This window comes from Enhydra lutris, unplaced genomic scaffold, assembly GCF_002288905.1.
Source record: "Enhydra lutris kenyoni isolate GAN:26980312 unplaced genomic scaffold, ASM228890v2 scaffoldscaffold2, whole genome shotgun sequence".
Classification (NCBI taxonomy): Eukaryota; Metazoa; Chordata; class Mammalia; order Carnivora; family Mustelidae; genus Enhydra; species Enhydra lutris.
Genome location: NW_019154086.1, coordinates 64,926,828 through 64,939,697, shown reverse-complemented (window position 1 = coordinate 64,939,697; position 12,870 = coordinate 64,926,828).

The window sequence follows — 12,870 nt, the reverse complement described above, 5'->3', positions numbered from 1 at the left end:
CCCCGCCCCTTCAAAACCCTCAGATTGTTTTTCAGAGTCCATAGTCTCTCTTGGTTCACCTCCCCTTCCAATTTCCCTCTTTGGAAAACAGTGTGGAGATTCCTCAAGAAATTAAAATTAGAGCTTCCCTATGACCCTGCAATTGCACTACTGGGTATTTACCCCAAAGATACAGATGTAGTGAAAAGAAGGGCCATCTGTACCCCAATGTTTATAGCAGCAATGGCCACGGTCGCCATACTGTGGAAAGAACCAAGATGCCCTTCAATGGATGAATGGATAAGGAAGATGTGGTCCATATACACTATGGAGTATTATGCCTCCATCAGAAAGGATGAATACCCAACTTTTGATATATTTTTTTTTTAAAAGAGAAAGATCTCCTCAGCTTACTTTTTGAATCATGCAGGTCCACATTCTTTCCATATTTGAATAACAATAGACCTACAGAATGAGCTAAGCTAATTTTAATATAGGGCAGAGTTAAAAATTCCATGGTTGAAAGATCTAAAATTGTATACATTTCCCAACTTCAGTGAGAAAAATTAATAACAGCTTAGGTCAGCAACAACAAAAATAAAGTTGAAAGCTAAAGGAGAAAGCCAAAAAAGGAGGCTGGACTTGTGTGATATTTTGGAAAGGGGTAGATCATTTGATTTATATGTTCAGAGCTGTGAAGGTTTTGAGCCTCATTTTATGTGGTCACACAGCTATTTCTTGGGGGGGGTAGCTGACATTAGCTTTAGGACCAATCAGTGATTGGAGGGGCTTCAGAAAGTGTTTCTGAAGAAAACTTTTCTTTACACCTGAAATTTTACCACTATGGTTTCATTCTTTTGAGTCTTAGGGATTTTTTAAGAGTTGTGTCTTAAAACATAGTTACCCTTCAAAGTAGTAGCATGTCTTAGTCTTGCTTAAAATCTCAATGACTGGCTAATAATTAATTTACCTTTTTTTTTTCTTTTTTTTTTTTTTGGTTAGACTATTGAGCGGGAATGGCCTTAGGTACCAATGAGCCCCATCCTCTCACTTTACAGATGAGGGAGTTGAGGTCCTCAGAGGTTAAATCATTTGCCTAAGATTAATTAGGAGAACAGCAATGAGAAATCAGAATCTCTTATGCCCATCCACTCTTCTGAAAGACATTTTTTTTTACTTGTACAAGAATACATGAATGTGTGTGTGTGTGTGTGTGTGTGTATGTGTGTGTGTGTATACGTACACATATTTGTGTCTGTTTTTTCCATAAAAATGTATAGAATATCAGAGTATGAAGGCTAAAAAGATTAAAGTCCCTTTTCTCCTTTTCCATTCTTCTTTGTGAATACTGTTGGACTCCTTCCTATGCGCATATGTACGTGGGAAATAATGAAATCTGGTTTCTTAAATATTAATAGAGCTCACATTTCACATGTTCTGCCACTGCTTCATTTTATTTTAGGAATTTGTATTTTTTCCTAAGTAATATATACATATTAAAAAATTCAAAGGATTGAAAAAAATGAAAATTTTTTCTCACCTGTCTCTGTGTCTTGATCATTCGGTGTTCCCTGGAGGCAACCAACATTACCATTTCTTGTGTAGCTACCCAGAGAGATTCTTTGCTCATACGACCTTTAGTCCCCTTAAGAAACTCCCAAATTATAGCATGTTATACATATTTATTTGTATCTTACTTTTTAAAAAACTTAATATTTCTTGGAGATTATTGATTAGCAGATGAAATCTGCCTTTCTTTTAATGTTTACAGCAGTATTGTATGTAGTCTAGTTCTATAATACTGCATTTTATGGATAACATTGCATTATATAGCTTTCTCATAATTTATTTTGCTTTCACCTACTGATTTAGTTTATTTTCAGTATGTCCCTATTTGAAAATGGTGACAATACATAACTTTGTATATATCGAATAAATTCCTGGAAGTGGCATTTCTGGGTCAAATGTGTGCATTTGTAACCTAGACAGATACTACCAAACTGCCCTACATGGAAACTGTATCAATTTACCTCCCTTTAGCAATATATGAGAACAATTTATCTTCCCAAGACTGCATGTAGTAGTTTGCTACATTCTTCGTCATGCCTTTTTGGTATTCCACAGAATGGCTGCCCCATAATTTAAGTAATCCCTTATTGACAGACATTTAATTTATTTCCAATTTTTAGTGTAACAAACAATGCCATGCCAAAAATTCTTATAACAGTTTATGAGCATCTCTGTAGGAAATTCCTAGAAGTGGAAACTCTGCTTCGAAGGATATACACATGTTCTATCTGATGGATGGTGCCAAATTTCTCCATTAATGGGCTGAAGCAAATCATGCCCCACCAATATATACGAGGGTATCAGTTTCCACACATTCTTACCAAAACTTCATTTAATTTTTTGCCGTGTTGATAGTTGCAAATTAAAACAGGGATTATATTTTTATTTCTCTGATACTAGTAATGTTGAACATATTTTCATATACTTATGGCCTAACAAGGGTAGTTGTTAAGAGTAAAGTCTGGAGTAAGATTGCCTGGATGCAGAACCCATTGCTCTCACTTGATATCTCTTTGTAAGTAACTAACCAAGGACAGGTTACTTCATCATTCTGTGCCTCAGAGGGATGTTCTGAGAAAATACCCATTAAGTGCTTGTATCAACTGCCTACTGCATATTAGCTCTAATTATTATTTTTAATATAATTATTTCTCTTTCCTCTTCTGGGAATTAACAATTTAATTTTTTGCCAATTTAAAAGAAATGGTTTGTCACTTGTTAATTCATATATGTTCTCTTATATTCTGGTTATTATGAAGTTTTTTCTTTGTGCGCCTGGGGGGCTCAGTGGGTTAAGCCTCTGCCTTTGGCTCATGTCATGATCTCAGGGTCCTGGGACTGAGCCCCGCATCTGGCTCTCTGCTTAGCTGGGAGCCTGCTTCCCTCTCTCTCTCACTGCCTCTCTGCCTACTTGTGATCTCTCTCTCTCTGACAAAATAAATAAATAAAATCTTAAAAAAAGAATTTTTTTCTTTTGCTATCCATAATGGCAAGTATATCTCCTTTTTTTGCTGCTTATTTTTACGATTTTTAAAAAATAATTCAGAAGGTTTACATTTTTATATGATTGCATCATCAGTCAGTCTAGGCTTCTGTAGATTTTTTTTAAAATTTTTTAATTTTTCAGCATAACAGTATTCATTATTTTTGCAATCTTCTGTGGATTTTGGGTTTTTTGAAAGCCTTTAGCACTCCAATATTATAACTGTATCCTTCCATAATTCCTTCTAATTCTTTAAATTTCTTTTAAATGTTGAATTCCATATTATGGCTACCCCATAACTTACTTGATTTTTTCATTTCATTTAATTTTGCTGGAGAAAAATGTATATTTATTTATGTAGTATATGTTCTCCTGTCCAGGTATGTGGTGATTCATCTCCCTTTTCAGTTTCTTTTTTTAAATGCCCTTCATTTTTCTTCAGTTAGGTCTTACACATTTCTTTAACTTTACTCCTAAACCTTTTAGGTTTACTATGTGAAGAGAATCATTCTTTGGATATTTTTCAATTGGTTATGGTTCATCTGGCTGAAATGAATGGATTTTTCTGTATTGCTAGCTTATCTGGCATTTTTAGTGAATTTTCTAAGTTCTAATTGCTTATTAAGTGATTCTGCTGAATTTTCTAGGTATAACATATATAGAGATAAGAACAGTGTTTTAGTTTCTTTTCAATCTTCTTATTTTTTTCATTGTACTGAACATTTAGTTGAATTGTGAATAGAAATTGTGATAATAATCATTCTTTTTGTTTCTCTCTCTCTCTGCATCCCTCTTTTCTTTCTTTCTTTTTTTTTCTGCCTTTCTAGGATCCTTCAGAAGTAGTGAGATATGAAGAAACTTCTTTCTTATTGCTCCTGAGAAAGTAGAAGTTTTGGTGGAAGCTCAGAATTTGTGCCCTGAGGCTTTCCTTCATAGCATCTGTGCTACTATGCCAAGTTGCCTCCATTCCTTAGAAGACTTAGGTCCTCAAAACCTTATAGAGATAATTATTGGGATTTATGGCACCTCCACATCATAGAACAATACAGTTGATTTGTGCCCTCAGGCCAGTGGTTCTCAAACCTGATTCATTACCAGAATCAATTGTGAAGGATTATAAAGTCAAAGATCATCTTGACTGAGCCAGAATCTGTAAAGATGATGCTTGGGACTTTTATAAATTGTCTCAGGTAGTTACATTTGAGAACTATTATCTATACTTCCAGCAGATATGCTTAACATTTAAACAAACATATTTAAACATATATTTAATCTATATTCAATCTGGAATTCAGCAGTATCTATAATCTCTTCTAGAAAAAAACATACTATCAGCCTTGCTTATCTCTTCCCTCATCACCCCACTGTGTTGTGGTTATCTAAATTCTTTCCAGTTAGATGAAATTTATTTCATTTTTGAAAATTGAAATTTATTTCAGTTTTGAGAAAAAGCAAGAGATAAACATGCTTTAATATTTTTCCAAACTGTGATCCCCATTATGCTGTTCATATGCTGAAAGAGATTAAGTCTATTTTGGGGTATGCAGAGGTCAAGAAGAAAAGTATGCTTTCTTCCAGGAGATCCAAATAGCCTAAACACATGTCCTTTTTTTTTTTTTTAAGACTTTATTTATTTGAGAGAGAAAGTGAGTGAGAGAGAGAGAGAGGGAGAGAGAGAAGGAACGGGGGAGGGGGAGAGGAATAGGGAGAAGAACATGTCCTTTTTAAAAAAGATTTTACTTATTTATTTGAGACAGAGAGTGGGTGAACAAGAGGGAGAGAGAGAGTAAGAAAGAGAGAAAGAGAAGGACCAGGGGGAGGGCCAGAGGCAGGGGGAGAAGCAGACTTCTCACTGAATAGGGATCCTAACTTGGAGCTCCATTCCTGGACTCAGGGATCACGACCTGAGCCAAAGGCAGACACTCAACCAACTGAGCCATGCAGGCACTCCCTCAACACATGTCCTTAAGATATTTCTTATTGCTCTGTCTCACTTCAGCTGACAAGGCGATACATTTGTGGGACTTTTAAAAACCAACTTCCCACCAGCATAACAGTAGTTTCAGAGTTAATAAACAGCAACAATAGCATGATGAGGGCCTTGTTATCTTGTAGAAGCTGTACTGTTTCAAGAAGGCAGTTTGGGGATTTCCTACATAGCACACTTTAGAATCGTAAGTGTCCCACCTTACCTGAAAGCTGTGCTCCTGTGGCTATATTGATGACAAGACTTTCTTAGGATCCTGAGGACAAGTGTTTGTACTTTATTGCTACCATGCATTTATTTCACTGGCACATGTTGATTGTGTATATCCTTTTGAAGTCTTTAAGAGTAAAATCTACAAAGGGTGCTGGGAACATCTGGTCTTGCAGATATTATATGTTCTCATCGGCTGAAAGACCATCTTGAACCACCTACTCAGCGTGGTCAAATTTCACGATTAACAACATAAAACAGAGATGCTTTCTGCTTTCTTTCCAGCTTGTTGAGCTTGGGGAATTCTTACTTGTTTCCAGCTATTCCTGTTCAAGTCTGATTCACAAGGAGTTTTTAGTATTTGTATATTCACATCATGGTTTCAGAATGGCTGTTATAGCTCCAAACATTGTCCCAGGCAGTAAGGAAAAATGTGTCAACAGCAAGCTCTTTTTGAATATGTGGCTGTTTTATCAGAAAGCAAAACCTTTTCCAAAAGCTTGAGGTAGAATTTCCCTTGTATCCTATTGGCCAGAATAGAGTCATATGACCACTTTTGTAGTGAGGGAGACTGGGAAAATATCTATAAGGAAGGAGGAATGGGATCACCACAACTGGCTAAGTACATTATTGCTCTAAACAAATAAGAACCAGAGTTCTATGGGAAAGAAATTAGCTTAGCCTGTTAGTTTATTAGTGTGTGTATACAGACACACACATACACATGAGGTACGTGGTCTTGACGTTCATGAGAATCAAAGCTTTTCTCTGGAAGGCACACTCTTGTAAGACTTCTTTGATGTGGCAAACATCATATTGGGGGAGGGGAAATTTCTTTCCTTTCCCAATCCACTCTACAAATCCCCATACAACGGAGTGTTGAAATTCATGAATGAGGGGAAGATACAGAATCTGGTGGAGTTCAAGTGCCAGGAAAAACCTGGAGGTGGCTTGAAGTAAAATGCTTCTATGTGAAACATGGGTCATGGGACTTTTTTTTATGAGGCTGCTGTGGTCTAATGGCTACAAATATTGAGCTAACCCAACCTGAAATGAATAAATGATCTCTTTTTATAAAAGTGGAACATTGAAAGACCCTCATCCTACATTTATAATTTTATGTTTGGCTCTGTAAATGGTTAACTGAGTAGGAGCTACAGCGGAGAGGCATATGGGAAGCAGAACTGCAGAGAGTAGTAACGGGGCAAGGATGTGACCCCAAGGTATAACCCATCCTTTGGAAAAGAAACCTCTGGGTCTTTGGGTGGGAGTAACAAAAAGTTCGGTGCTATGAAAGCTGGGATATGTTTGGTTTGGTATTGTATCCTCTCTCTACAGCAGTCTCAAACCAAAGAAGTAGAACGGGTGATAAGGACCCAGGTAGGTCCGAGGGAAAGGGAGAATGAAGAGCAGAGGTAACAGGGAAAATAAGACAGGCAACGTGAGTCCCAAATGATAAGCCACACCTGATGGGGTGGCAGAAGAATGAGGAAATAAAAAAACAGCATGTTGGGTGAGACCCACATATTTTTCTATTACTAAACAAATGCTTTCCTTGGAGTGTAGGCTAGATGTGATCTAGTTAGTCACATTTTAACTTCAAGCTGGGGTTTCTCACCCTTCTTCCTTGTACATTTTCTCCTTCTTTACTTACTAAAAACTGCACATTTATACCTCACCAGCAATGTGCTCATTACTCTTATAGTCTCTGACCTTAACAAGTTTGCAATCACACAGTCAACAACCAAACGAGATGGTTTATATACAAATCAAGTGTTGTGGTATTGTAAGGGAGGGAATTAAGTAATATTGCTTATAGTTAGAGCTATTGAGGAAGGTATGAAAATAGAAAGTTGGAGTAGCTAGTTCCTAAAATTCCTTCCATTTCTCAGCAATATATAATTTTGCTTGTTTCTGTCTTTCCTTTCCAAGCTCCATAACCTTATTTACTTATTAAGGAAACACAAATACAGCTTGCCATGTCTCAGATAACCATTTTTCCAACATTACAGATGCACATTCTTTTAATGCTCATAAAAACCCATTGGGGCAGGTCCTATTATCATCTTCATTTTATCTATTAGGAAACTGGTGCGGAAAAGTTAAGTTACTCTCCCAAAGTCATATAGCTAGTAAGTGGCAAAGCTAAGATTTGAAACAAGAACTCTGGTGGTGGTGGGTATTAGAGAGGGAATGGATTGCATGGAGCACTGGGTGTGGTACAAAAACAATGAATACTGTTATGCTGAAAATAAATTAAAAAAAATGTTAAAAATTGCTCCACATCACTCGGCATCAGGGAAATACAAATCAAAACCACAATGAGATACCACCTCACACCAGTCAGAATGGCTAAAATTAACAAGTCAGGAAATGACAGATGCTGGCGAGGATGCAGAGAAAGGGGAACCCTCCTACACTGTTGGTGGGAATGCAAGCTGGTGCAACCACTCTGGAAAACAGCATGGAGGTTCCTCAAAATGTTGAAAATAGAACTACCCTATGACCCAGCAATTGCACTGCTGAGTATTTACCCTAAAGATACAAACGTAGTGATCCGAAGGGGCATGTGCACCCGAATGTTTATAGCAGCAATGTCTACAATAGCCAAACTATGGAAAGAACCTAGATGTCCATCAACAGACGAATGCATAAAGAAGATGTGGTATATATACACAATGGAATACTATGCAGCCGTTGAAAGAAATGAAATCTTGCCATTTGCGACTACGTGGATGGAACTAGAGGGTATCATGCTTAGCGAAATAAGTCAATCGGAGAAAGACAACTATCATATGATCTCCCTGATATGAGGGAGAGGAGATGCAACATGGGGGGTTAAGGGGGTAGGAGAAGAGTAAATGAAACAAGATGGGATTGGGAGGGAGACAAACCATAAGTGACTCTTAATCTCACAAAACAAACTGAGGGTTAATTGGGGGAGGGGGGGTGGGGGGGGGGTTATGGACCTTGGGGAGGGGAAGTTGTATGGTGAGTGCCGTGAAGTGTGTAAACCTGGCGATTCACAGACCTGTACCCCTGGGGATAAAAAGATATTATATGTTTATAAAAAATAAAATTAAAAAAAATGTTAAAAAAAAAAAAAGAACTCTGCCTCCATAGCCCATGGTCTTAATCATTTTTGAATGTTGCATTTTTGAATTTCAGTATTTGGCCACAAAAAAGAAAAATATTTGAGTGATGAATACTCAAATAAAAAAAAGATATAATATCAAATTGATTCTAAGTTGTTTTTGAAGTGAAGCTATAGAATTTTAACCTTTCACTATCAGGAAATGACATGCAAGTACAGGCGGCAATGAGGAAATGATTTAGGTGTCCATTAGGGGTTCTTCCAAACTTCAGACTTTATGTCAGTGAAGCCAAAAGAAAAGAAGCTGTCCATGTAGGCTAATGTAGCCCCCAGATCTGCTGTTCTCTTGGCTATTCTGCTCCTTCCCTCACTAAACAAGTACTGATGGATAGCACTTATACACCCACACTATGCCAGTTGAGATGGGGACACGTGGAAATACAGGCTTGGTTATCTGCAATTAGCGAGCTTAAAATTTAATCAAGGAGAACACACACACACACACACACACACACACACACACACACACCCCACCTTTAAATAACCTTCACAACCTAACAATATATAATCAAGCACCAAACAAGGAATTTAAGAAACTGAATCATCACTGGGTAGACTTAATGAGGAGAAAACATACTGAGCTTACAAACCTCTGCAAATTTTCTTGGTCTCCTGTGTTCCTAGGACTTTCACTTCTTCCATCTATCTATTCCAGCTTCAGCTACTGCTGCAAACATCTGACAAATTCTGTTGTCCATGAGGTTCTACCACCTGAGACTGGCCAGTTCCATGCATGGAGTCTCTGGCTTCTCCCACCACTTTGAGACTTGTATGAAATATTATTTCATGTTAACATAGCCTCTGGCTTCCTAAGCAACTCCCATAGGATCCATAAGTATGGGAGAGTTGGTTTTGGCCAAAGGATAAACAAGAGCTGGAAAGAGTTTGGGCAGAAAAGTACTCTTTCTGTTTCTTTAAGACTCATCTGAAATGTAGCATCTCTGATCAGCTTGTCTGGAGACATCCTGAGTAGCTGAGCAGGTGACCTACCAAACGACTGACTGAGATTCTTCAAGCTTATTGTGAAGTAGAGGCCATTGTTGTTATGCTCACATTGCTTGCCACATTTCCTGTCTTACTCCTCTTTTCCTCCACTCTTACCCTGGGATTGCACCCCCTAAATAATCTTTGCTTCAGTTTCTGTTTTCTAGAAACCTTGGAGCAAGACAGAAGAGAAGAAAATCTTTGTATAGGATATGCAAAGGAATGATCCAGGTTGAGAACATTTATGTTGGAAATAGCCATTGTCACATATTAGAGGTCTATGCTGAGAGACACGTGAGTTCTTTGAAGGCTTTTGAGCAGAGGAGTGCCATGATGGAAATTGGGATTCAGGAAGGTGGATTAGGTTGAAATAGAAAATTGGAGTAGTGGAGGTGGAGAGAACTAGAAGCAGGAAGACTATTTATGATTTAAATGTGAGGATGAATGTAGGACCAAACTGTAGAAATTAAATAGTGGATAAGAAATCTTAGGATGGGTTTAACCATCTTGATATAATAGGAGGCAAGGTGATTCACTAAAAGTAAGTAAATGAAGATATAATTGTGGGGTTGAGGGGAGGAGAATGTGTGGGTTATCCTCCTGGACATCCATGGTTCAGAATGGGTCACATTGCTTTTTGCTGGGCTGGGCCGAATGGCTCTTGGTCTTTCTGCTATCAGTAAGCTTCTAGAACACCCACAAAATTTCTCATTTCATGATTTGTTTGTGTATACAAACAGATTTTCAAAAGACTGATCAGATATTTACATGGTCTAATCTGGATTTTGTTAATTCAGCTTTGTTAATTTTATAAATTAATTTAACAAATTAAACTTTGTTAAATTTTGTTAACCAAACTACTATAGAAACTTCTATTTACAGCACATTTTACTGAACAAACAGATGAATCCTGTGGTCGTATAGCCATTGGCTTTTCTTGTAACCACAGAACACTAATGTAGTCATGACTTTTGTCTAGATTTTGCTCTTCATGAGAAGGCAGAAGTGGGCTGAGCAACTCACACTTTTATTCTGGATCTGAAATACGAAAGTGTGTGCTCAGTGAGTTTTATTTATTTTTTTAAATCTTCAGCTGCATTTAAAAATACTTTTTAGTACTTTTTTTTTTTGAGTAGGCTCTAAGCCCAGCATGGAGGCCAACACGGGCTTAAACTCATGACCCTAAGATCAAGACCTGAGTTGAGACCTAGAGTCTGAAGCTTTACTGCCTGAACCACCCATGCATCCCTTGAGTACTTTTTGAGTTCTGTATACATTGGCCATTTACTGAATACTTAGGTCTGTTTTGAAGTTCCCTGTGTCTGAGATTGTTTACTTGCCTAAAGGAGGGAATAATATTCCAGAACATTACTTGAGTATAGTCCATATGCTGAGATAGGCAGAGGTAAACTATGAACCAGATGAAATTATGTATCTAGACAGGTTCTGAGTTGAGAAAGTGCAAATATTTCTTAAGTTAACAAACAAAAAACCAGAAACATGAAATGGGCCCCCTTAAGAAAAAGATGATTTATTGTGCATGATGTGGTTTCCAGGGACTTAGACTATTGTTTAGCTAGTGACTTAGGTTGGAGTCTGCTTTTTAACCAGATAGCTAATCTTGCTGTGCTGGCACAGGTACCAAAGTGGGTCCTTTTTCAAGCGGTGGTATTCTCATAGAGATGCCCCATTTGTCTGTAGCATTGAAATGGTGATCCTGATGCTTATAATAGGATATCATTTCCTCGTAACTGCTCTTGCAAAGATCATGCCTGACCCAGAGATGAGTGTCTTAGCTGCTTTTTGGTGGTATTTATTGATAGTCAGCTGCTTGTCATTGGTAACTACCTGGTTTCAGTTTCATCACAGAAAGATGTGAGCCAAAAATAGCATTTAGAAATCAACCTATGGGAGTCTGACCACTGTCATAGATGGAAGGCTGAACTGTGTTGGGGGTGTTTCAGAAATGGGGGAAACTTCAAAAGTAGGAGGGAGCATCACATTTTGAAGTGATGGAGGATGGGCCAAAAAGGTCAGTTAGGAAATGTAAAATACAAGGAACATATGGAGAAAGACTGAATAAGACAGGCTTTTTTTTTTTTTTTTTTTTTTTTCAAAATTTCTACACACAGGAGAAAATATATGCTAGGAGTTGGCCCTTTAACCATAAGAAGATGCCTGTGGCAGATGCTTTGAGGACTGCTTAAAAAATCACCTTGAGGTTTTTCCTCATATCACTTCTGTCTTTCCATATATCAATTTACCTCAGTCCCTTGGTTGTCACACCTTGCCTAGACCCACTGGAATTAAGCTTTGGTCTATCATAGTTCTTAATTCGGTGACCTCATATGAGGCTGCCTGTAAAAGCTGTCTCCTGGCATCTTGAATCTCATTCGTGGTTTAGAAGTTTCCTGTACCTCAGCTGCCCATGTCCTGGGACATAGGTGTCTCATACTTATTTATTGCTCCACTGGGCCTGTTGAGAAAGCTTTCTATGAAAAAGACATAAAAATAAAACAAAAGAAAACTCACCTAATCAACCAGTCTATCCCCTCAAATCCCAAAAGATCTACGAGTGTGGTGACCATGGGGACCTTAAGACAGGCCACCTGGATTTCTGAGGCAAACACCCACTGGAGCAGTTCCTGGGCTGCAGCCACTAGTGTCCCTTCAGCTCTAGGTGAACAAGTGCAGGTGAGCAAGCTGGCCTCTGAGCCTTGCTAGGGCCAGTTTTTAAGTAACCTGTTTATGCCTCTTAATTAATAGACATTTGGGAATTGTCTGAGGGTTGCCTTACAAAGTACTGTACTTTCTTTGGGTTCAAGGATTTGCTACTGTGTCTCTTTTTAATATAAGAGAATGAGGACAAATGGGGTTTCCACCCCTTGACAGATAATCAGCAACCTTTTTGCCAAATCCAGTGGTATGTGTATAATTCTCCTCTAAACTCCTCTGTGGGAATCTGAGTCCCATACACCATCTTTTGTCTTTTACCTAGAAATGTTTCCTTAAACCCAGCCCTAGATACTCTTTTATTATCCTCCCATTCACTCTTTCTTTCCTGAAGAATAGGTTTGTTTGTTTATTTATTTATTTATTGGATATAAGAATCCCTAAATTTATTTATTTATTTATTTTTAAGTTTTTATTTTAATTCCGTTTAGTTAACATATATTGTTATATTAGTTTCAAGTGAACAATATAGTCTTTCTTTTTAATTTAAAAAATTTATTTATTTATTTGAGAGAGGTGGGGGGTAGAGGGAGAAAGAATCCTGAGGCAGATCCCCCACTGAGCACAGACCCTGGTGCAGGGCTGGCATGGGGCTCGATCCCAGGACCCTGAGATTATGACCTGAGCCAAAACCAAGAGTTGGTTGCTTAACGGATTGAGCCACCCAGGAGCCCCTAGGGTATAGTCTTGCAACAATTCCATTTGTCACCCAGTGCTCATCAGAACACATACACTCCTTAATCCCCATCACCTATTTAATGTTCCCCTAGC